We start from the raw sequence: 22,554 nt of genomic DNA, 5'->3' as shown, positions 1-22,554 counted from the left end.
GGCCGAGAGGCCATGGTGCTCAAAATGGCTGCCGCTTACGCGCACGAATGGGCTCAAAAAGGGCAAGATGGCGCCAATAATGTTGACGTTTGCGGCCTAACTTTTAACAGTCCTCCCTTTTCAACATATCTAGCCAACTTGCCTACTCATTGTCAATCTTCATCAAATTCCTAACCTCGGCATCATATAATGCTCCCATGCGTTCATTTCCAAAGTCCACAGTCTTCGGGCAAATACAACTCATACATAAGGAACACAAAGGCGGCAGGCATTGAATTCCTAAGCATAGACCGCATATTACAACTACAGGAATCAGGATAATAGTAAGCAGTCTCCAGCCCCAGTTCTTAACAGTACTCCAGAACCATCCACCAAGTGACCATTCTTCCTGCTCCTGGTGGACTTCTGAAGAGAGTCTGTGGAGATGTTCGATGGCTTTGTACACTGAGGGTGAATTGTCCGGTATGTATGTACAGCAGCTGGACCCAATAATGCGGCATGCTCCACCACGGTCCGCAAGAACCACATCTAGGACAAGGCGGTTCTGGAGTGCCACCAAGCGGACCGCTTGAAGCTCGGCGGTGTTGTTAGCAAGGATACCAGCTGTGATGTTCATTGTTGTCTCGACTGCCTGAGTCAGATGTCGGATGGCACGGCTGTTTGCCATCGGGCCCCAGAGCGGAACAAGTCCCTTCATAGCATCGAGGAACTGTGCTCCTGTTGAGTCGGCTTGTTCAATGTCCTTGGCTCGTTTTTGTCTATGATGATTCGCTGGAGCCACATAAGTCGGAGGAAGGATGAAGGAGATGAAACAAGTGCCCCCCCAGCCTTTGGGGAGCCAGGTGTAAGCCTTTGTGCCGCAGACGAAGTACATGTTTGGAGAGGATACAAAGGAAGGCGGATCGGTGGAGTCCAAAGTTCTGGTGAAACGGCAGGCGCTGCGGCCTACCAGCTGTGTCCCAAGCCCTTCTATGCACATGTGGCCTGTGACGTTGATGACTGACAGGGCCACAGTCAGAGTGGCAGCCGTTCGTTTCCGCAGGTAGGAGAAGGTGGGTCTGGTTGGATTGTTGAACACCTGCATTTCAATTCGTTCTTTAGCAGGGATGTCCATGTGGATTGAGTTGTTGGAGGTCTGCGGGCAGAAGTATGTCTTTGTTTTGTTTCGCCAGACCCCATGATAGAAGTGCGTCATGGTTTTGCTGGAGGTGGCATTGTCTTTATAGCTTTCTTGCAGGAGGATCAGCCAAGCAAGGCAGGAGCCGTGAACTGAGAAGGGTGAAGGGATAAAAGGTATCGAGTGTCCAGTGGCGTGGGGTAGCAACCCACAGATCCAGCAGTTGGTGGCATTGGTGGCGAGATTATGCTGGTGCAGCAACTGCACAAAGGATTTATTCCAAAACTCCTTTCGCCTCTCTCTGAGTTGAGGAGAGAGCGAAATCAGATAATGTTCCTTCATGGTGGTAGGCTGAGCAGTGGTCAGGAATGTTTCGTGAACAGGTGCATTTTCTTCCACAATCCAGAGCGTGGTCATGAGGAGAAAGCAGAAAAGGATTGTGATGAAGAGTGCAATTGTCTTTGAGCTGTGGAGTCTGTCTGTTCTTGGGTTTCTGTAGTGGGTATTTCCTGTTGCTTCCATCATCTTCTTATTTGGCGCTTCCATCATCTTCTTATCTTGTGCTTCCATCATCTTCAAGGTGCTCGGTAGCGGGCAGAACCACAGACTTCGTTTAGCTTCTCTCCGGGTGACCCTTGGTGGTGTTTAGGTCACCGTTCTGAGATTTAACTTAGTCCGTGGTCTACTTAGCCGAAGCTCCCTCCTTTCGACGCAGGAAATACCCCTCTCTGGATGGCACAGTGGGATCAGAGAATTTTGAAAGTTCAAGTGCTTCGGTATCAGGATAGCAGGTTAGTGGCGGTCGGTCCTTGTTCAGGAGCTCTTCTTGGTTGTCGATGCTTTCTGTTGTGGCCAAGGTCGAGGAGACCTTCTTGCAGTGGTGTGCGTGCAGCCAGTGCCGTTTCCCCTCCACACAAAGAGCCGTCCGCGTGGTGATCAATACTTGCCAGGGGCCCGTCCACCGGGGTTCCAAACTCTTCGACCGCTGAATGTTTTGGATCAGCACATAATCCCCAGGTTGGATGGCGTGACCCGGACCCCTGGAAGCATCGGGGATGGCCTGCTGCACCTGCTGATGAATGACAGACAGAGTTTCAGTCAATTTATACAGATAATCAGACATTAGGACGTCCGGGACGTCATGAATGGAAGTTGGTTTCGGTGCAGATCAGACACTCATGGGTCGACCGAAAACAACCTCGTAAGGTGTCAAGTGATGTTTGGTGGGGGTGGAACCCATCGATAGAAATGCCAGTGGGAGGGCGTCTGGCCATTTCTGACCCGTGGTAGCCACTATCTTGGCCAGTTTAAGCTTTAGTGTGGCATTGTGTCGCTCAACAAGTCCAGCAGACTGGGGGTGGAAGACTGCGTGGAACTTTTATGTGATACCCAGCCCCTTTAAGATGAGCTGGATGACTTCGGCTATGAAATGGGGGCCATTGTCGCTCCATAAAATTCGACAAAGTCCGTAACGAGGGAAAAATTCCTTTAACAGTACTTTTGCAGTGGCCATAGCAGTGTTGTCACGGGTTGGGTATGCTTCCACCCATTTGCTAAATGCGCATACCACAACAAGTACATATTTCAGTCCTTGGCATCTGTCTAGCTTGATGTAGTCCATCTGCAGGACTTCAAACTGGTGATTTTGGACCCCAAACCCTCCCCGGGGTACTACAGTTCCTTTCCCGGGGTTGTGTTGCAGGCATATCAAGCATTGTTGGACCAGACGTTTGGCGGAGTCTGTGATTTTATCATTGTGCCAAACTCTGGAGACAAGTTCAATAATGGGGGCTGATCCTATGTGGGCAGGGGAGTGTGCCATAGTCAGTATGGGAATTAGATATGAGTCAGGTAACAACCATTTGTTTGTGTCTTTTGTCCGCCAGCAGCCTTCGTCGTCCTTTAATCCCACCCGTGTCCATTCAGTCAATTCGTGTTGTGTGCTAGCCATTTGAATGTCTCTAATAGTGTCCCTAGCGTCGGTCCATTTTTCTGCTTGTGACCTGGTCACGTACATACGTGTTGTCGTCCTATTTTCAGCTGTCGTTCGAGCAGTGATGTCGGCTAGTGCATTTCCCTGTCCAATAATGTCTGTCACTTTCTTGTGTGCCTGGCATTTGATGACCGCAAGTCTTTTGGGGAGAAGGACAGCTTCGATCAGGGCGGAAACTAGATCTCCGTGCAAAATGGGGGTGCCGTGTGAGGTCAAGAATCCCCTTTCTCTCCAAAGGAGCCCAAAATGGTGAACCACCCCGAAGGCGTACTGGCTGTCGGTGTAAATGTTCGCTGTGGTACCTGCTGCTAGGATGCATGCTCGTGTCAGGGCAATCAGTTCCGCTGCCTGGGCAGATCGTTGTGTGATGCGGGCTGTCTCCACTACAGTTCGGGCCGTGGTGACTGCATAGGCAGCTGAAGTGGTGCCATCGGGGAGTTTGATGCAAGAACCGTCCACCCACAGCTCTCCGTCAGGGTCAGGAAAAGCCGTGTCTCTGAGGTCAACCCTGCTTCTAGTCTGTTCGTCCATAAGAGTCACACAGTCATGTACAGGGGATGCATCGGGATCGTTCTCTGGTAGGGGTAGCAAAGTTGCCGGGTTCAGTGTGGTGCATCTTTTCAGGGTGATATGGGGTGCAAGCAAAGTCAGCTCGTATCCAGTCAGTCGTGCACTCGTCAGGTGTTGCGTCTTGGTTTGGTTCAGGAGGGTGTCAACTGCATGGGGTACTAGTACCGTGAGGGAATTCGAGAGCACGATCCCCTCACTCTGTCGGATAGAGATAGCAGCGGCAGCTACAGCTCGGAGGCAGGCAGGTAAGGCTCTGGCTACAGGGTCAAGAGTGGCAGAGAAGTAAGCGCACGGTCGTTGCTTTGGGCCAATGGACTGGGTCAGGACAGTCAAAGCGCACCCCTCCCTTTCGTGAGTGTAGAGGGAGAAGGGCTTTGTGTAATCGGGGGTACCTAGGACGGGGGCCGAACAAAGGGCATCTCGTAGTTCCGTGAAGGAGGTTTGGCACTCAGGGGTCCAAGGGAGTGGGAAGGGGACATCTTTAGCTAGCAGAGAAAGCAGCGGTTTCACAATGAGACTGAAGTTTGGTAACCACTGTCGGCAGAAGGAGGTGAGGCCTAGTAGGGAGCGAACCTGTTTCTGAGTCTTGGGGACGGGGGTTTCAAGAATGGTTTGGATCCGGTCGGGAGTAAGTTTCCTTCCGTCCTTGGACAGGAGGTGGCCTAAGTAAGTGACCTGGGGTTGGCAGAATTGCAACTTCTTTTTGGAGACCTTGTGGCCATTTTCCGCAAGGAAGCGCAGGAGCTGAATGGTGGCTGTGACTGCTAGTGGAGTGGTGTCGGCCGCCAAAAGGATGTCATCGACGTATTGCACTAACACCACTCCATCGGGTAACTGGACTTGATCCAGCTGTCTCTTGAGGGCCTGGCTGTAGATGCTAGGGCTTTCTGTGTAGCCCTGGGGTGCTCGGCAGAACCTATATGAGCGGGCTTTTAGGGTGAAGCCGAAGAGATATCGGCTGTCTGGGTGGATGGGGATAGAAAAGAATGCATTTTTGAGGTCAATGACAGTGAAGGTGGTGGCAGTAGAAGGAATCAAAGTCAGGATGGTGGTGATGTCTGAGACCACAGGGTACTGGGGTACCACCACTTTGTTGATCTCTCAAAGGTCAATGATAAAGCGGTATGCTTTCTCATCTCCCTCTCCTTGTTTCTTGATGATGGGCAAGATAGGGCTGTTGCAAACATTGCTAACCACTTCCTCTACCACTCCTGCGTCTATCAGTGACTGAATAATCTTTACCAATGCCTTCTCGCCCTCGGGCGATATCCGATATTGTGGAAGTTTTGGGAGTATTGCGTCCGGTCGAACAGTGATGTGCACTGGGTCAATCATCATGCGTCCTACGTCCGAATCTGTCTTGGCCCACAGATACGGAGGCAGAGTGTCAAGTAGGGACCAGTCAGCGTCAGTGATAGAAAACATGCGTTGGGAAGGGCAATGTCTAAGCAGAATGGGGTTGTCGTAAAGGAAAACTCGAACTCCGTCTTGAGAACATCTGATTGTCGCTCGGAAGTGTTTCAATAAGTCAAGTCCCATAATGGCGTCAGGGCTATTGGAGGAAAGCAAAAACGTGGTGTCAGTGGTGTTGTTTTCTAAGTCGAAGAGGATCGGAGCGGACAAAGGGTTAGTGGAGGGCGTTCCATCGAAACCTGTCGATGTTATAAGTGAGCCAGACAAGGGTGCCCTTGGAATCAGTCGTTTAGATAACGCACTACGTGTTGCGCCAGTGTCTACCAGAAATGGAGACTTTGTACCCAAGACCTTAGCAGTGACATAAGGGCCTTGCTGGTCAACATACAGCTCGACTGGATCCCTCCCTTGCCCTTGGCAGTCCGATGCAAAGTCGTGGGCGTCATCGTAGTCAGATTGCTGGCACTGGTTCTGTCTGGGTCGATCAAATGTGTTTGGTCTGCTTGATCTGTCGTTAGTCGTGTCATTTGGGGGCCCTCGCAGCTGTCCCCTATTTCTCGGTCCACTTGCTATGTCCTTGGGGTCTTTATTTCTGATTATTTCCAAAAGAACCGGGCATTGGGATTTCCAATGGCCGGTTCCTTTACAGAAAGCGCACTGGTCCTCTCTAATGTCTGTACGTCCAATGTGGGGAGTCGAAGTGCGGTCCTTGGGAGGTGCAGTCTTAGGGACGTTCGTCTGATAGTTTCCCTTGTATTGGTCTCGTCCTATAGTCACCCCTTGCAGTTGTGCAATCATCACCCTCTCTTTCAAGTCCTTCTTCTTTTTCTCTGTTGCTCTATCGTTTTCATTTTTCTGATGTTCATAATATTGGGTCATCTGGAGGATAGCCGTAGGTTTGGAGGCTGCCCAACTACTCTCGCTGGCCTGCAGTTTCTGGGAGACCTCTGGTGACAAACCCTTAACATAATTCTGGACAAACAGATGGTGTCCGGTTGCAGTGGTCATGTCCTGGCCGCTGTAATCGGAGAACACCGTTTCAAACCGGGAGAAGTAGTCCGATACATCCTCCTGGGGTTTCTGGCGACAGGCCGTTACTATCGACCAGTCCACTTACTTTTCTGGAATCAGGGTTTTTAATTTCTGTACGATTTTATCTGGGAGGTCTAAAATGGATTTCAAAGGCTTTTGTCCAGGTTCTCGTTGTTTATCAATGCCATCGAGTTGTGACCAGGTATGTCCAAACAGCTCAAGGTGGTCGACTTTCCGGATTTGTTTCCACACATCAGCTGGTAGACATAACCCGAAAAACAAGTCGATGTCAGCCAGGGTCATAATCGTTGAACCTAGGGCTGTACCTAATTCAGTATAGAAGGCAGTGGGGTTTTTACGTAGGTCAGGCAGAGATTTCCGGAATGTCAGAATCTCTTGCCGGTCCCATGGCTGGTAGACCCAGTTGTACACTACCCTTCCTTTTGCATCTTTGTGGTTTGCATCATCGTTAGTCCCTTCACCTCGTGGAGGAACCCAGTAAGGGGCAGCCTCTCGTATCGGCATCATGGCGTTAGATTGCTCAGTTTGTGTTTCGGTCGCTACGGATGTCGTGGTTTTAGTTCCCGATTCTTGTTCAGTGAGGTGGCGGAAAACCTCAAGCGTACGCATAAGGAGGTCCGTCACATCACACTCGCCCTCATCCCCGATATCGACCTTTCCGTACAGAGTCGTTATGCTCTTGGGACCTTTGTCTAGATATCGGTCCTCGTATGCGTTCAAGACATGGTAACACAGTCGTACGGTAAAATGTCGTCTGTGACTCCCTGTATACGAGTTAAACATATCCGTGATGTACTCTTCATCTTCCTTTCTTTCTACCAGTGTCCTTGCTATCTTGTCAATCCCTGCTCGCTCATCTTTGCTTAATCTGCTTGTTCTTGCAGAACCAACCTTTCGGGTCTCAGGGTCACCTAACGTTGTCGTTTGTGTAGTATCTAATACAAGGAGTTCGGCCGGCACAGAGGCCATGGGGGCCAAAGCTGTGGCGCTACTCTCGTTTGTGCCTGGGGGTGGTGGGTGCTGTGCTAAGGGTTGGGAAGGGGCATATGGAGGGGGCATATAGATGATCGGAGGTCCTAACAAAAGATCATCGTTGGCTCGCTGTTTCGAGGGTAATTCAGGGTAGAGCGTGGAGGGCGTTCTAACCGGACACTGGTTTGATGTTTCTATCTCTGGTTTCTGGTTGGCTTCCTCTCTTTCCTTAATCTCTTCTTCTAGTTTCTTAGCAGCTAGGTGGGCTGCTTTTCGCAGCTCTTTTCCCAACCTACTCTCAGTTCTCTTTTTACGTTGTTCGGTTTCTTTGCGCCACATGCAGAGACTATCAAGCATAGTGGGCGTTGTCTTGTTTTTACCAAGGGCTGTTTCTAGCGCGCTTATTTTATCCTCATCGAAGGATCCTATCAGTGGCCACTGACTTTCTCGATCCTTTTTCGTATATTTATGCCACAGCTTGCTATAAGCTATAGCGATCAGTCCATGCTTCATGAACATGTCCTTATTAGGGGTGCCTTCCAGTGGAGCCGGATGGTTCATCTCTAATAAGCGGTCCGGGCTAAACAGGCTACCAATCAGTGGGGAGAAGACAGGCATGACGGATTACAACGGGGACAAAAAGTCAGCACTACCTATCTTATCACTGCGTGCAAAGACTAGACAGAATATTTCTATTCTACGTTGTTTGCAGGCGGTGAATACCTCAAGAACCAATATCGAACAGTCAATGTTCGGTCAATCAAACAATCAATGGGGAGAATAAGTAGGCACGAAGGGTTACAACGGGGACAAAAGTCTGCGTTACCTACCCTTTCACTACCTGCAAAGAGAGAACCTGTTCTTCCCTGTTTGCAGACAGAGAATCTCCAGAGAACAATCCACGAACAGTAGTTCGGGCAAACAATCAATCAGTGGGGGAGAAAGATAGGCACGACGGATTACAATGGGGACAAAAGTCTGCGTTACCTATCCTTCACTGCTTGCAAAGAGAGAGCCTGTTGTTTCTCCGTTTGCAGACAGCGAATCTCCAAACAAATCAACAAAGAGTAATACTAGTATTTTCCAAACAATCAAACAATCATTTCGCAATTCGTCGTGTTTACACGACCTTACCCGGACCGCATGGACAGTTTCTTGTCTTCCGAATCCAGCGCCCGATCGTCCTCTATTCTTCGTGATCCTCGCGGCACTCCTGATGGTTCCCAGTCAGGACCGTAGATCACTCGAGAGAGGTCTGTTCGGAACCAGTGAAGTTCGGATGATCGGCTGTCAGACGAGGGTCTATCGGACAGGTGCACTCCCGATCGTTGCAGTCGTTCACTCTGTCGTCAGGACCTCTCCCACTGGACCCACGAGTCGCTGATGGGCCCCACGTTTGGGACGCCAATTGTGGAAAAAGGTACGGGCAGAAGACCTTTTTCAGAGTTGCCCGGCGTTAACCGCCTCTATACCCACTCAAGTTACCAAACAAAGAGGCAGGCGCTGGAGACTGGAAGGCAGGAAACAGAAGTTTTATTCCGACGGAGCAGAACACATCAAATCAGACAACAGGGTATCTTCTCGAGGTGCTCTAACCGCATCTCTGAGGCCTGGCCTCTTATACACGAGTTTATTACTTTATTGCATGAAACACATCTCTGTCAACCCTTTGATGTACGGAAAGACATCCTCGGAATCTCCCCTTCAGGCCCGTTCCCACACACATTTACAGTTGAAGTCCCCACCCCTGTCACAACAGGTGATGATTATCGCGCAGCTGGACATTCCGCCGATTCACGGAAGGTGTGGGGCTGATCGGATCTCATAGGGTGGGGGCTTTGATCAACTCGAGGGTCCTTTGATGGGGGAAGCTTCCTACTGTACGGGGGGGCAATAAACAGTATCCGCAGGGCTAGGTGGTGGCCTGGGAACGAGGAAGACAAACGGGCGCACAGGAAAAGGGGGTTGTATCAAAGGACCCGGGACCATGAAAGGAATGAAGGGAGGTGTCGCGCTGGGAACAGGATGGGATTCCGAGGCAGAGCTGCGCTGAAGAGGGGTTTATGACCCAAGGCATGTGAGAGCGGGGGTTGTCAGCGTGCGGGGGATGCCTGCGAGGTTAGGAGAGAGAGAGAGAGATGCGCTGGCTATCAGCGAGGGGCAGAGAGGCCATGATGCTCAAAATGGCTGCCGCTTACGCGCACGAATGGGCTCAAAAAGGGCAAGATGGCGCCGATAATGTTGACGTTTGCGGCCTAACTTTTAACATCTGGACGGGGTCCACCTGTGTATGGCATCTGGACGAGGGCTCCTGTCCATGTCTTCTGGACGGGGTCCGCCTGTACATGGTTTCTGGACGGGGTCCAACTGTGCATTTCTTCTGGGCAGGGTCCACGTGTGCATGGCTCCTGGACGGGGTCCGCCAGTGCTTGGCTTCTGGAGGGGGTCCGTCTGTGCATGGCTTTAGAATGGGGTCTCCTGTGCATGGCTTCGGGACAGGGTCACCTGTGCATGGCTTCTGGACGGCGTCCACCTGTGCATGGCTTCTGGAGGGGGTCCGCCTGTGCGTGGTTTTCGGACAAGGTCCACCTGTTCGTGATTTCTGGACGGGGCCGCCTGTGCGTGGTTTCCGGATAAGGCCGCCTGAGCGTGGTTTCCAGACGGGCTCCGCCTGTGTGTAGTTTCCGAACGGGGTCCGCCTATGCGTGGCTTCCGGACTGCGTCCGCCTGTGCCTGGCTTCTGGATGGGGTCTGCCTGTACATGTCTTCTGGATGGTGTCTGTCTGTACATGGCTTCTGGATGGGGTCTGCCTGTACATGGCTTCTGGATAGAGTCCACCTGTGCATGGCTTCTGTACAAGGTCTATCTGTACATGGCTTCTGGACAAGGTCCATCTGTACATGGCTTCTGGACGGGGTACGTCTGTACATGGCTTCTGGGCGGGGTACGTCTGTACATGGCTTCTGGGCGGGGTACGTCTGTACATGGCTTCTGGGCGGGGTCCGTCTGTACATGGCTTCTGGACAAGGTCCGTCTGTACATGGCTTCTGGACGGGGTCCTTCTGTACATGGCTTCTGGGCGGGGTCAGTATGTGCATGGCTTCTAGAGGGGGTCTGCCTGTGCGTGGCTTCTGGACGGGGTCCGTCTGTCCATGGCTTCTGGCCGGGGTCCAACTTTGCATGGCTTCTGGATGGGGTCTCCTGTGCATGGCTTCTGGATGGGGTCTCCTGTGCATGGCTTCTGGACGGAGTCTGCCTGTGCATGGCTTCTGGATGGAGTCTCCTGTGCATGGCTTCTGGGCGGGTCCGCCTGTGCATGGCTTCTGGAGGGGGTCCGCCTGTGCATGGCTTCTGGGGGGGTCTGCCTGTGCATGGCATCTTGGCGAAGGCCCCTGTCCAAGTCTTCTGGACGGTGTCCGCCTGTGCATGGCTTCAGGACGGGGTCCGCCTGTGCATGGCTTCTGGACGGGGTCCGTCTGTACATGGCTTATGGGCGGGGTCCGCCTGTGCATGGCTTCAGGATGGGGTCCGCCTGTGCTTGGCTTCTGGACGGGGTCCACCTGTGTATGGCATCTGGACGAGGGCCCCTGTCCATGTCTTCTGGACGCGGTCCACCTGTACATGGTTTCTGGACGGGGTCCTCCTGTACATGGTTTCTGGACGGGTCCAGCTGTACATTTCTTCTGGGCAGGGTCCACCTGTGCATGGATCCTGAACGGGGTCCGCCAGTGCTTGGCTTCTGGAGGGGGTCCACCTGTGCATGGCTTCTTGACAGGGTCACCTGTGCATGGCTTCTGGAGGGGGTCCCCTGTGCATGGCTTCTGGAGGGGGTCTGCCTGTGTATGGCATCTGGACAGGGTCCAGCTGTGCATGGCTTCTGGACGGGGTCCACCTGTGTATGGCATCTGGACGGGGGCCCCTGTCCATGTCTTCTGGATGGGGTCCGCCTGGACATGGTTTCTGGACAGGGTCCGCCTGTACATGGTTTCTGGACGGGGTCCAGCTATGCATTTCTTCTGGACTGCGTCCACCTGTGCATGGCTTCTGGAGGGTATCTGCCTGTGCATGGCTTTTGGACAGGGTCTGCCTGTGTATGGCATCTGGACGGGGCCCCTGTCCATGTCTTCTGGATGGGGTCCGTCTGTACATGGTTTCTGGACGTGGTCCGCCTGTACATAGTTTCTGGACGGGGTCCAGCTGTGCATTTCTTCTGGACGTGGTCCGCCAGTGCGTGGCTTCTGGATGGGGTCCAGCTGTGCATGGCTCCTGGACGGGGTCTGCCTGTGCTTGGCTTCTGGACGGGGTCCGCTTGTGCGTGGCTTCTGGGTGGGGTCCACCTGTGCATGATTTCTGGACGGGGTCCACCTGTACATGGCTTCTGACCTGGGTCCACCTGTCCATGGCTTCTGGCCGGGGTCCAACTGTGTACGGCTTCTGGATGTGGTAAGCCTATGCATGGCTTCTGGATGGGGTCCCCTGCGCATGGCTTCTGGAGGGGGTCTGCCTGTGTGTGGCTTCTGGATGGGGTCCCCTGTGCATAGCTTCTGGAGGGGGTCTGCCTGTGTGTGGCTTCTGGACGGGGTCCGCCTGTACATGGCTTCTGGACGGGGGCCCCTGCGCATGGCTTCTGGAGGGGGTCCGTCTGTGCTTGGCGCCTGGATAGGGTCTGCCTGTGCTTGGCTTCTGGGTGGGGTCCGCCTGTGCATGGCTTCTGGACGGGGTCCACCTGTACATGGCTTCTGACCTGGGTCCGCCTGTCCATGGCTTCTGGCCGGGGTCCAACTGTGTATGACTTCTGGATGTGGTAAGCTTGTGCATGGCTTCTGGATGGGGTCCCCTGCGCATGGCTTCTGGAGGGGGTCTGCCTGTGTGTGGCTTCTGGTCGGGGTCCACCTGTCCATGGCTTCTGGACGGGGTCCCCTGCGCATGGCTTCTGGAGGGGGTCTGCCTGTGTGTGGCTTCTGGTCGGGGTCCACCTGTCCATGGCTTCTGGACGGGGTCCGCCTGTGCGTGGCTTCTGGACGGGGTCCACCTGTGCATGGCTTCTGGACGGGGTCCACCTGTACATGGCTTCTGGACGGGGTCCACCTGTGCATGGCTTCTGGATAGGGTTTGTGGTTGGAAACAGTGGGATCTGTTAGAAGTGATACTCCCAATCTTTTGAAAGGTTACAATAACAAAACCTATACATTTTGGTAACAAAAACAACCAATCCAGAATGGATAATGCCAGCCTTCAGGTGTCACAGTGCCTGATTCACAGAACTAGTTTAAGACAAAATCCTAAACTTACTACTATTTTGGTATTTACAGAAGGCACTTACTCATTTCGGTATTCACAGAAGTTAGGACTCCTAAATGCCTTCTGTGAATACCGAAAGTCTTAAAGTTAGGATATTTCTCAGTTTAGGAGTAGTAAAGTTAGGACTCCTAACTTCTGTGTATACCGAAATATGTAAGTGCCTTCTGTGAATACCAAAATGGTAGTAAGTTTACGTTTTTGTCTCAAGTTAGTTCTGTGAATCGGGCCCTCTGTCTGCAGGGGAAGATAGGATGGTCTTTTGTTCTGAGAGGACGGCGAGCATCTGAAAGCTCGAGCCAGGCTCGAGCACATGTCCGGCTCTGCTCGGATCGAGGTCCTTCTGGACCCTTCACTCCTAAACAGGCTCAAGGTGACTGTTCATGCGGCTTCCACCGGCCACCCAGACTCTCACCTGAAGCACAAAGAATGAAACAAGCAGTGACTGTTGAAGTGAAAGCAGAAGCGAAGAGAGATAGAGACACTGAAGTAGTGGCTGAAATGCACAATGTGGCAGCAGAAAACCTGGAATCAATCCGTAGGCTGATGCGTGAACTACGACTTTGGTGTAATTGTACAAGGCTTGCTTACCCACCCACGGGTGGCACAGGTGAACTCATTTCAATGTACCAACACCGCATGTGAAAGACAGGTGATTGTATCCCACAGAGCCCCGCCCAGTGTATTGTTAGAGTAACTTACTGCTTTTGGGTCACTAACAATCCCTGTAACGGGATCAGGGGACCGTGGTAACAGAAACAAACCTATTTTGTTATTCACAATATCACACACACACTGCACTAAGAATAGACGCTTTTCATTAAACGTATTTATTACAGCAGGGTGAACCTGTTTCTCAGCATCTACACAAGCTGTCATAAGAACAGCAAAACGACACCAGTGTCGGCCGGCACAAATAAAAAGTGGTGAGCGGGTGGAGGGGGCGTGGGGTGAGCAAGGGGGGGCAAGGGGACCATGGGTGGGTTTAATAATAAATAAATAAATCGTACCTGATACTGCCGTCCGCTCGCGCCTCAGCGCTCCTTTGCTTCCTGTGCCCAGCAATCCCTGGGACAGCGGCAGAGACTCCCCATCCAATCCCCTCACTGCTCTCATGCTAGATGACCAAGCATCAGAGCAGCTTGGGGATTGGCCTGCGCAAGTTAATGATGTCTCAGGCACAGGGAGTCTGGGCTGTTTCTCCAACTAGGCTGTGCAATACAGCTGGATTGAACAAACCTAACTGTGCATGTCTGTTTGGCCAGCCTAAGATGGCCGGCCAAACCGGCATAAGCCCTTAGCAGTGCCTATCACTCGGCCCCATCTGCCAATGCCCAGCCCCACCCCTCCCTAAACATGCTGGCTCAGTGAGCAGCTCAAAAATGAAACAATAAAATATTATTTTAGTTTTCAGCTGCTGCCTCTCAGCCAGTGAGGCAACCCTCCTCTGCCATTGTGAGGAACCGCTACTCAAAGACACGTGATCAGCAAGAATTAAATGAACATTTATAGCATGTTTAAAAGATCACATAAAACCTTACACCCTAAAACATTCTTCTATGCACTACAATGAGAGAGCATGAAAAAATAGCAACTTGCTAAAGTTTCCTAGGGAGAAGAGACGCACTGCATACCTTGTTGATATCAAGAGCTGGCATTATTGCCGAAGGCGTGAAGGCAGTATTCGAGCGAATGTCAAACACATGCTGCAGTAGCTGCTTTTCTCCGGAACTCTGCTTTATCGGTGGTAGGCGAGATGTAGCATCTTCGAAGTGCACTGGCGGTATTGTAGACCGTCTCTAGCAGAACCGTGTGCGATAATCTGGGTGAAGGACCTCTCCTGACAAGTGGCAGTCCTTATATACTAAATCTTATCAGAGATCGGAATTGCTGACACAAATTTAGGAATGTGTGCTATAGATTATGTGCCTCAAGGTGTGCGTCCCAGATGTTTCCTTATGAACATAAGGTGAATGTACGTCAATTTAGATTACACCATTTTGGGTATATGCCTCTCTTTGTTATTATTTGGCCTTGACATTGTGATAAGCAGACACTTGTCCTAGGCTGATGTCACATCAGGTGTTATATCTATGTCATTAGTTGAACGACTTGATTCTTTCACAGTTCTTAGAAAGACAAGGTAAGACAATACCTGTGCCAATAGTAGACATGACCGTGACTCTGCAAGACGTGTCATAGCTTAAAAAAGTCAATAATATGATATATATATATATATAAAAAGATTACACACATAATGAGCAGAGCAAAGCACGAATACTTTTAAGTCTTGCATTTGTTGCTTTTTATTTTTATTTGTAAAACGCATTCTGTCTAAAGTATGTCCAAAAGAAAGATGCATGTTGGGCTAACGGAGCTCCACAAATTAACGGGCTATAGAAGGTGGGACGACATAGGTATCTCTACCCTAGGAGACATAATTGCCAAAGGGCAACTGAAATCATTTGCGGCTCTGACCGCGGATTTCGGCCTACACCCCGCACAGAGATACAAATACACCAGATTGAAACATGCATGGGGGGCCCAAAATATCAACACTGCAGAGCTGGCAGAATTCGCCCCACTCGAAGGCAGGCTCCAACAGGTACACATTCAACAGAAGGCGGTGTCTCTAACGTATAAAACACTCACGAATAACATGTTAGCTGACCTTGCCAAGCTTCGACAGCAATGGGAGGCAGGCGTGGGTGGCATGGAAGACATTGATTGGGAATTAGTGTTAACACATCCTAGAGAGGTGGCAGTTAAATCCCGACTCCGTCTCATCCAATTCAATGTATTACATAGAACTTACTTTGATAGAGTGCGGCTCCAGAAAATGGGAAAGATAGATGATGCCAAGTGCTTACGATGCCAGGACCCCAGGGGGGATTTCTTTCATGTTCTGTGGTCATGCACTAAAATCCAGGGATACTGGTCGGACATTTTTACGGAACTATCTGCGGTCCTGGAGAGCCAAATACAAGCGGACCCTAAGCTGGCCCTATTGGGCATGGCAATTGATGTGGACCTGCCACGCCACCTGCTTACCTTCCTTGTGCTGGCCTTGGTGGTGGCCAAGAGGGACATTTAGAAATACTGGGGGGCACCAGAGATACCATTGTTGGAAGAATGGAGGAGAGGCCTAGACCTATATATGGCGGCTGAGAGAGTCACATATTAAGCACGTGGGTGTCCTAGGAAGTTTCGCAAAGTATGGGGGAAATGGAGAAGCTGTCACGGGTTGGCTGCTGGGCTATAATGGGACACTGCGAGAGGCGCATAGTAGACAACTGAGGGACCGTTTGATACTTATAATGTTGATGATATCATGGAGGGTTAACATTGTGGTCTTTTTCATGTGTGGACCGTATGCAACAAATTGGGTAATGACGTGGGGGACGGCGGAGTGGGGGGGGAAATGTGCACTTTACTATTGAGAGGACTGTAATGTTTAGTTATGGAAAAACTACAAATAAAAACGGTTTAAAAAAAAAAAAAAGAAAGATGCATGTTGGAGATTAAACATGCCAGTGGTGATAAAAAAAAAGACAGCTCAACATATGCTTATAATAAGAATGCAAAAATGACAAGAAATCCTATTAAAAAAGATTCTTCCAATGTATCGATCGCGGTTGCTCTGGTACCGATGGTGGATACATGATGTTGGTCGACTCACATGATGATGTCACTCCTCATTGTGGACATGTCGACATGTCCTGGCTCACACATAACATAGGTGTGATCCTTACAGAATGCGGCTGACGCAGGCTCATGGTCGAATCTGCACATTTGAAGGACCAGCGATGGGTCGCTCGCCTGAGGCCCTCGGTGGCCATTGTGCCTCCTCTTTAGGAGTCAAGTCCTTCCCCAAGAGCTGCATGGAAAGGGCCGCGGGGATATTGTTGCATCATAAGCAGCCTCCAGTAGAAGGGGGGGGGTGCATTGCTCGGCATTGCCTCCGGTGCTCACGTAGGAGTTAAACACCTGCCTCCAGGCGGCTGCTCCAGCTGTAGACCTGGCTGGTTTCAGTTGGACAGTGCATGCACCAGAGCACAGGGTTCACTCGCGTGCATCCATCTTGGGGTACAAGGGCGTTCAGAGCCCGCTGAGCTCGGATAGTCGAGCATGTTGCACATGGCGAGCTAGACCCTCTCTCCATCTTCGTTCAGCTGCAGACATGGGCTCCATGTTGTTGATTTCTTTGTTGAAACACGAGAAAGATGTTGATACCACAGCCGATAAGAAGCATCATGGTTGGAAATCCTAAAAAAAGTGGGGGAACACAGAGTGAAAAAATGGTGGAATAAGTCCAAATACTGCTTTAAAATCCTGACATCCGACCAGATTCAATGTTCTTAAAAACATGGACGACACCAATTATCAAAGAGAAATTGAACGTAGCACAATATCGGAAAATGTATTGGGTACTTCATGTGTAACGGGCGCAGAAGCAGGTCTGGAAGTCTTTAGTTTGTAGGTTTCATCCGTGGTGTGAGATCACGAGGACACAAGGACTTCGATAGTGAGGTCTAGTGCAGTGCCACTGTGCCCATCGCGTGCGATCATGAGGACACAAGGGCTTCAATAGTGAGGTCTAGTGCAGGCCACTGTGCCCCTAGTGAGGCGTGTCAAAACTTTTATTCGGTTATCACATAGTGAACCATAAAAAGTACATAAAATATTGCAATACATGTTAAATTCACGATATTTTGATACAGTTAAAAACTGTTAAACATTTAAAAACCTTTACAAAAAATAATTCATTAAAATGCTGTACAAGGGAGCATGGAATCATGTAAACAGAAGCTCAAACTTTACAGCGGATTTTTAAATATGATTTTAAAAAGCAAGCTACACACTTAGCAGCGTATTGGGAATCTAGTAACTGCAGGGCCAAATAAGCGGGCCGGCAGGTTCTCAGGCCCATTTCTCGAAGGAGGGGAATAATCCAGCGCTTGCGGGGGTGCTCATAAAATCTGCAGAACAATGTTACATGCATTGTGCACTGGGATGATATTCCGTCACATGGACATTTCATTAAATCGTGCGACCAGTTAAATTCTTTGGGGAAAGTAACAAGGCGAAAAAAAGAATTAAATCAAAACCTAGTCAAAACATATTTTTCGTGGTTGGTTAAGAAAAAAGCTAAGTATGGTTGAATACCAGGAGCTAAGTAGACACGAAACACCTTGCTCCAGTACGCGAGCTTCCACCCGCGCAGTCAGAGGGATAGTATCCCCTATAGTCAGTTCCTTCGCATTAGAAGGAACTGTACTAACTTACAGGATTTTCTGACCCAGGCGGACATACTTCAGGAGAAACTGCGCTTCAGGGGATACCCCCCAAGATTGATCAAAGAGTCCTTTAACGTGCCAGATACACGAACAGGGAGGCTATGTTTACAGAAAAAGAGTCGGAGAAATTAAACCAACTAGTTTGTGTAACTCGTCACTCCGAAATGAACCACAAGATCAGGCAAGCGATAAATTCAAGTTGGCACATCCTGAATCTGGAGAGTGACAAAACACACCTAAAACGACCCATCAAGCCTTCAAAAAAAACCAGAACTTAAAAAACCATCTGGTAAGAGGAAAAATACAGGAACCACCGACGAACAAGCAAACCACCATGACCGGAATGGATCCAATATATGGCAATCACAAATGCGGGACGTGCCATATATGCCCTCAAGCCATTGTGAGCGATACTGTTACCACTAACACCCGCACAGTCTCAGTCAGTCGAAATGCCACTCTAACTAACTGTCGTACCAGCAACATCGTGTACCTAATATTGTGCCCGTGCAATCTCCCATATATTGGAGAAACTGGTAGAGAATGCCGGGTACGCATAGGGGAGCATAAGTCCAATGTAAGAAATAAGAAGATGGCAGCCCCTATTGTGGCTCACTGGTTGGAAAAGGATCACAAAGATACGGAAATACGTTGGTTCATCCTGGAAAAGATAAAAGCAAATCCTGGAATTGATCCTACATGCCTCCGAAGGAAACGGGAGGTGTTCTGGATCTTTTATCTGGATACTGTTCAAAAAGGATTAAATGAAGAATGTCCCTGGCATCAGGCTTTTCTATAACAATACTGTAATGGTCCTATGCCTATAAGGGGAAAAACGATACTGAACTGACCACGATGGGAAAATCGATACTGGAACTGGCTATCACAGGGAAGACTGTCTCTCACCTCACAAATGCTAGTTTTGACTCCTCTTATAATAAGATTCATCATCTATAGCCAGTGAGTAAGTCGTAACCCTTTTTAAATAAAACTGATTCCAGGACCACAAATATAGGACAGAGACCGAGGAGATGTGAGCGTTGGTAAAATTAAGATGGTCAATAAAAAGTCTCTTTTTTAAAAAAAAATCTTTGTCTAAAAATACCATTTGACCCCTGGGATATAGGGCATCAGTCCTATGCCATTTAATGGAGAATTACAAACTCTAAAAATAAAGAAAGGCCAGTCCCTCATCTATAGGATACCGCAGATGCGATCTTCACATCCTTTTAAATCGATTAACCAACCTAAGATCCTTATTAATAATAATCCTTTTAAGAAACACGAGAGCAAAATACGGGTTTAACCAAGATGGCCGTCACAGCACCTCTTATTTAAACCTAGAGAATTGCAAACCCTGCTCTCCCCCGGTATACATAAGATGGCGGCGAAAGTGGAAGAGGAATAGATAGTCCGTCGTCTATCTTAATGATAGCGCACACAGCTGGTACCACTTAAACAAAGGCGCGAACATGGCGTTATTTAAACGAAATGCCGAAAGCTACGAGGGAGAATCCAGTCGTCACCATTTGGCCGGCATACTCGGTCGGCGGAACCCCTGCTCCACAGAGACAGCTTTTCGGGACCAAGGTAAGCCCGCTAAATCGAGTATCTTTTAAATAGGAATCCGGCATGGGCTAAAACTAATTGATGATACCACTCCGTCTTTTTCACCCTTGGCTCTAGATCAGCCAGTCCCTTTATGGGTCACCTACCACCTAGAGAAGACGGCGCTTAGACCTGCATCCCACGAGGAAAATCTATTACACACCAAAAGAATTGCTCATCTGAACCCCCGTCTAGGAACAGCACCTATTATATGGAAGGTAAATCTGGGACAAATTCGTAAATATTTTTAATCCTGCGCGGCTTAGCACCTACTAAATGCCACCTCTTCCCACAGGCTGGCCATACATCTAACTAAACCTGTATACCTTTGTGGACCCCAGGACATTTAAAAAGAAAGTCTGCCTGTACAACCCGGCGGCGCTGGTATGTATTCAGACCATCAGCTGCACTTAAATGTGATCATGTAACCCCTTAAAACAATTTTTGGGAATTGTACCTCTTGCCTCACACTGTAAATACCATCATAGTGATCCATGCCACGTTTTTATCTATAGGCTAGACGGATGAACATCCTTGTTTAAAGCGTGCATGAGATTCGTGACACTTGAAAGAAAAAATACTACGCTGAGGTGCTGGTGATAACAGTAGGTATCCTGAATCATGAAAGCGTTATATTATCCCCAGCTTGTTAAAGACAAACTCCCTCCTACCATATTATATTTCCTTTTTAAAAATTAGAGGGATGTTTAAAAGGATTTTCAATATACCTACAACCCTTAAGCTAAGTAGGGATATGGGTTACCGATTAAATTTCTGGCCCAAATAGAAACATCTGAGCAGTTTGAACTAGTATGACACTTAATTTATCCCCCTTACAAGTCCCGAACCGACCAGAAGTTTTGCCTACAAAAAACTAGCCCCAACTGCGTTCCGACATCTCTTGAATAACTGAATAAAATACTCCTACAGGTAAAAATATGGAGATAAAAAGAGATAGTAAATTATGGTTTAGCCTTCAACTAAGACCTCCATTGACTGAACTAGGATTAGCTTAACTATCTGCTCCTCGAGGACCAGGCTCCTGTCCTCATTTATAGGATCATGTGTGTACAAAAGAAAATAGTTCTGGTATGTACCATGAACTATGTGAATGTGGCTGATACAAGAAAAAGGTTTTTAATATCTGTTTGAAAATGAAGATTCAGTGTTGTTGTAAATTGTGCTCTATGGTCCATTTGGTCAAGGCTATCTTGATGCCTTTTTAGATTCCACGTAATAGGGAATCTCTCCTAGGGAGTGTATCTAGAGGGTCTGACATTGCATAGCAATCACCGGTCAAGTGTAGGAGCTTTGCTCCAATGTTTATCAGATGGTTAAAATCAAGGTTCCTGAATCTCAGTGATCTCATATGTTTAAGATGTTTTACTGCATATTAAATTGTAAAGAATATATGTTGTTAGCACAGAAGTACTCTCTGAAAAACATATGCATTTATATAAAAGTAAAATGAAATCTGTTTTCGCTCTCTGTCTTTCAGATTCTTTTCACCTGTGCCCCCTCCCAGTATACTGCCCTTTGCCCTGACGAAGGTGCGGCCTCATTGGCTTGTCACCGAAACCCGCGTCGGCGTATGTCTCCAGGAAAATGGCTATTGTCCTTATTACATCAGGACCCGTAGTCAAAACCATCTCCCTGGATTAAACACCCCGATCTATACAACACGTTAAACCACCCTTGTGTTGTACTCGCCAGGACTAGATGAATGAATGTAGCATGAATGGTGAATGAGACTAAATAAGAAAGAGTGGGTAGAGATTGAAGTAAGTGAGTGTGTGTAGTGTGGCCGTTACTGGGTAGGATAGAATTCTCCTAACTATGTTGTTTGCTTATCTATGTCTGTCTTATTTATGATTTATATATACATGTGATACCTAAAAATTCTATATTTATATCATTGTTATCCTTAAAAATAAAAAAACATATATATTTATAAATATGAATTGTATTGTCCATTCTTGATTTGACCATGTGATTATTATGTGTTGTGTCAACCCCTAGGCTAAACACCCCTTCATACATATTTGTTGGACCCTTTGGTTAGGGCCTTTATATCCTAAGGCAGGGTGTTCTTCTTTTCTATTTACATTGAATACCAGGAGCTGACTGGACCGTTAGGATCTGCACATTAGTTGGTTTAATTACTTCGAGGGAAAGACGCAAATCTCTGAGATGGATTAGACTTTCATGGGCTCAGATAAGTAAGATGTACAGGTCAAATCCTTGAGGAAATTGGAGACGTATAGTAGCCAAGGAATTTTGCTCCAATTTGCCAGGGATAAGCAGTCGGTTATTAGTGAACGGGTTAAATGGCATTGCGTTTTAATCCAAATACGGTGCCACAAAAGGATCGGCTGGCATCTGATGTTATCTGTCAGGTAATCGATGCCCAGCTCAATGTGGCAACCGTATATTGGGGCACTTTGGGGAAGTGCCAAAATGTATTTTAAAAACCCGTTTTGAACCTTTTGTAAGTTGTCCACAGGAGCATAACACCAAACCCCTGCGCCGTAAGTTGCTACGCTACGGCATTTGGCGTGGTAGATTTTGAGCAACTCGGCTGGGGCAGGTTTGCCCAGTTTTCTCGAGAAGGAAACAAGAGCTGAAGTTGCTCTCTGAAAGAGTAACTTTTTGCTTATCATGGCTTGTTTCCAGGATAATCGGTCGTCCATTAAAATTTCTAAATATGGATATTCACTAGTACGTTCCAATCTAACTTGTTCTATGAAGACAGGTTTTGGGTTCTTCGCCTTGGGGCCGATGTGCATAACAAAGGTTTTATTTTTATTTACTTTCAACCCCAAGGAAAGCATAAACTGGCAGTATTTGTCCAACTGTCTTTGTAACTGAATTAGTGTTCTTGCTAAAATTACAGAGTCGTCCGCGTAAAGCAGCGTGGGAATAGGGCGGTGGTTAATAGATGGAAGGTCCTGGCTCCGGATATATGATGTTACAACGCGTACTTTTAGCACGCATACCATTACCACGGATTTTTTACAACGCAGGTCATGTTACAACGGATACCTTTACAACGCAATACACTACAACGCAGATACTATTACAACGCATACCATTACAACGTAAGTATAGGTAAGTATATAATATTAATATATATTGTAAATAATTATTTTTGTAATATTTAATTTAATTATTAATGATTAAATTATTAAATACTTATATTAATGACATTAAATTAATTTTAATTTTATTATTT

This window comes from Lissotriton vulgaris, chromosome 2_1 (assembly GCF_964263255.1).
Source record: "Lissotriton vulgaris chromosome 2_1, aLisVul1.2, whole genome shotgun sequence".
Classification (NCBI taxonomy): Eukaryota; Metazoa; Chordata; class Amphibia; order Caudata; family Salamandridae; genus Lissotriton; species Lissotriton vulgaris.
The sequence above is the reverse complement of the archived record's forward strand: the minus strand, read 5'-3'. Positions refer to the sequence as shown.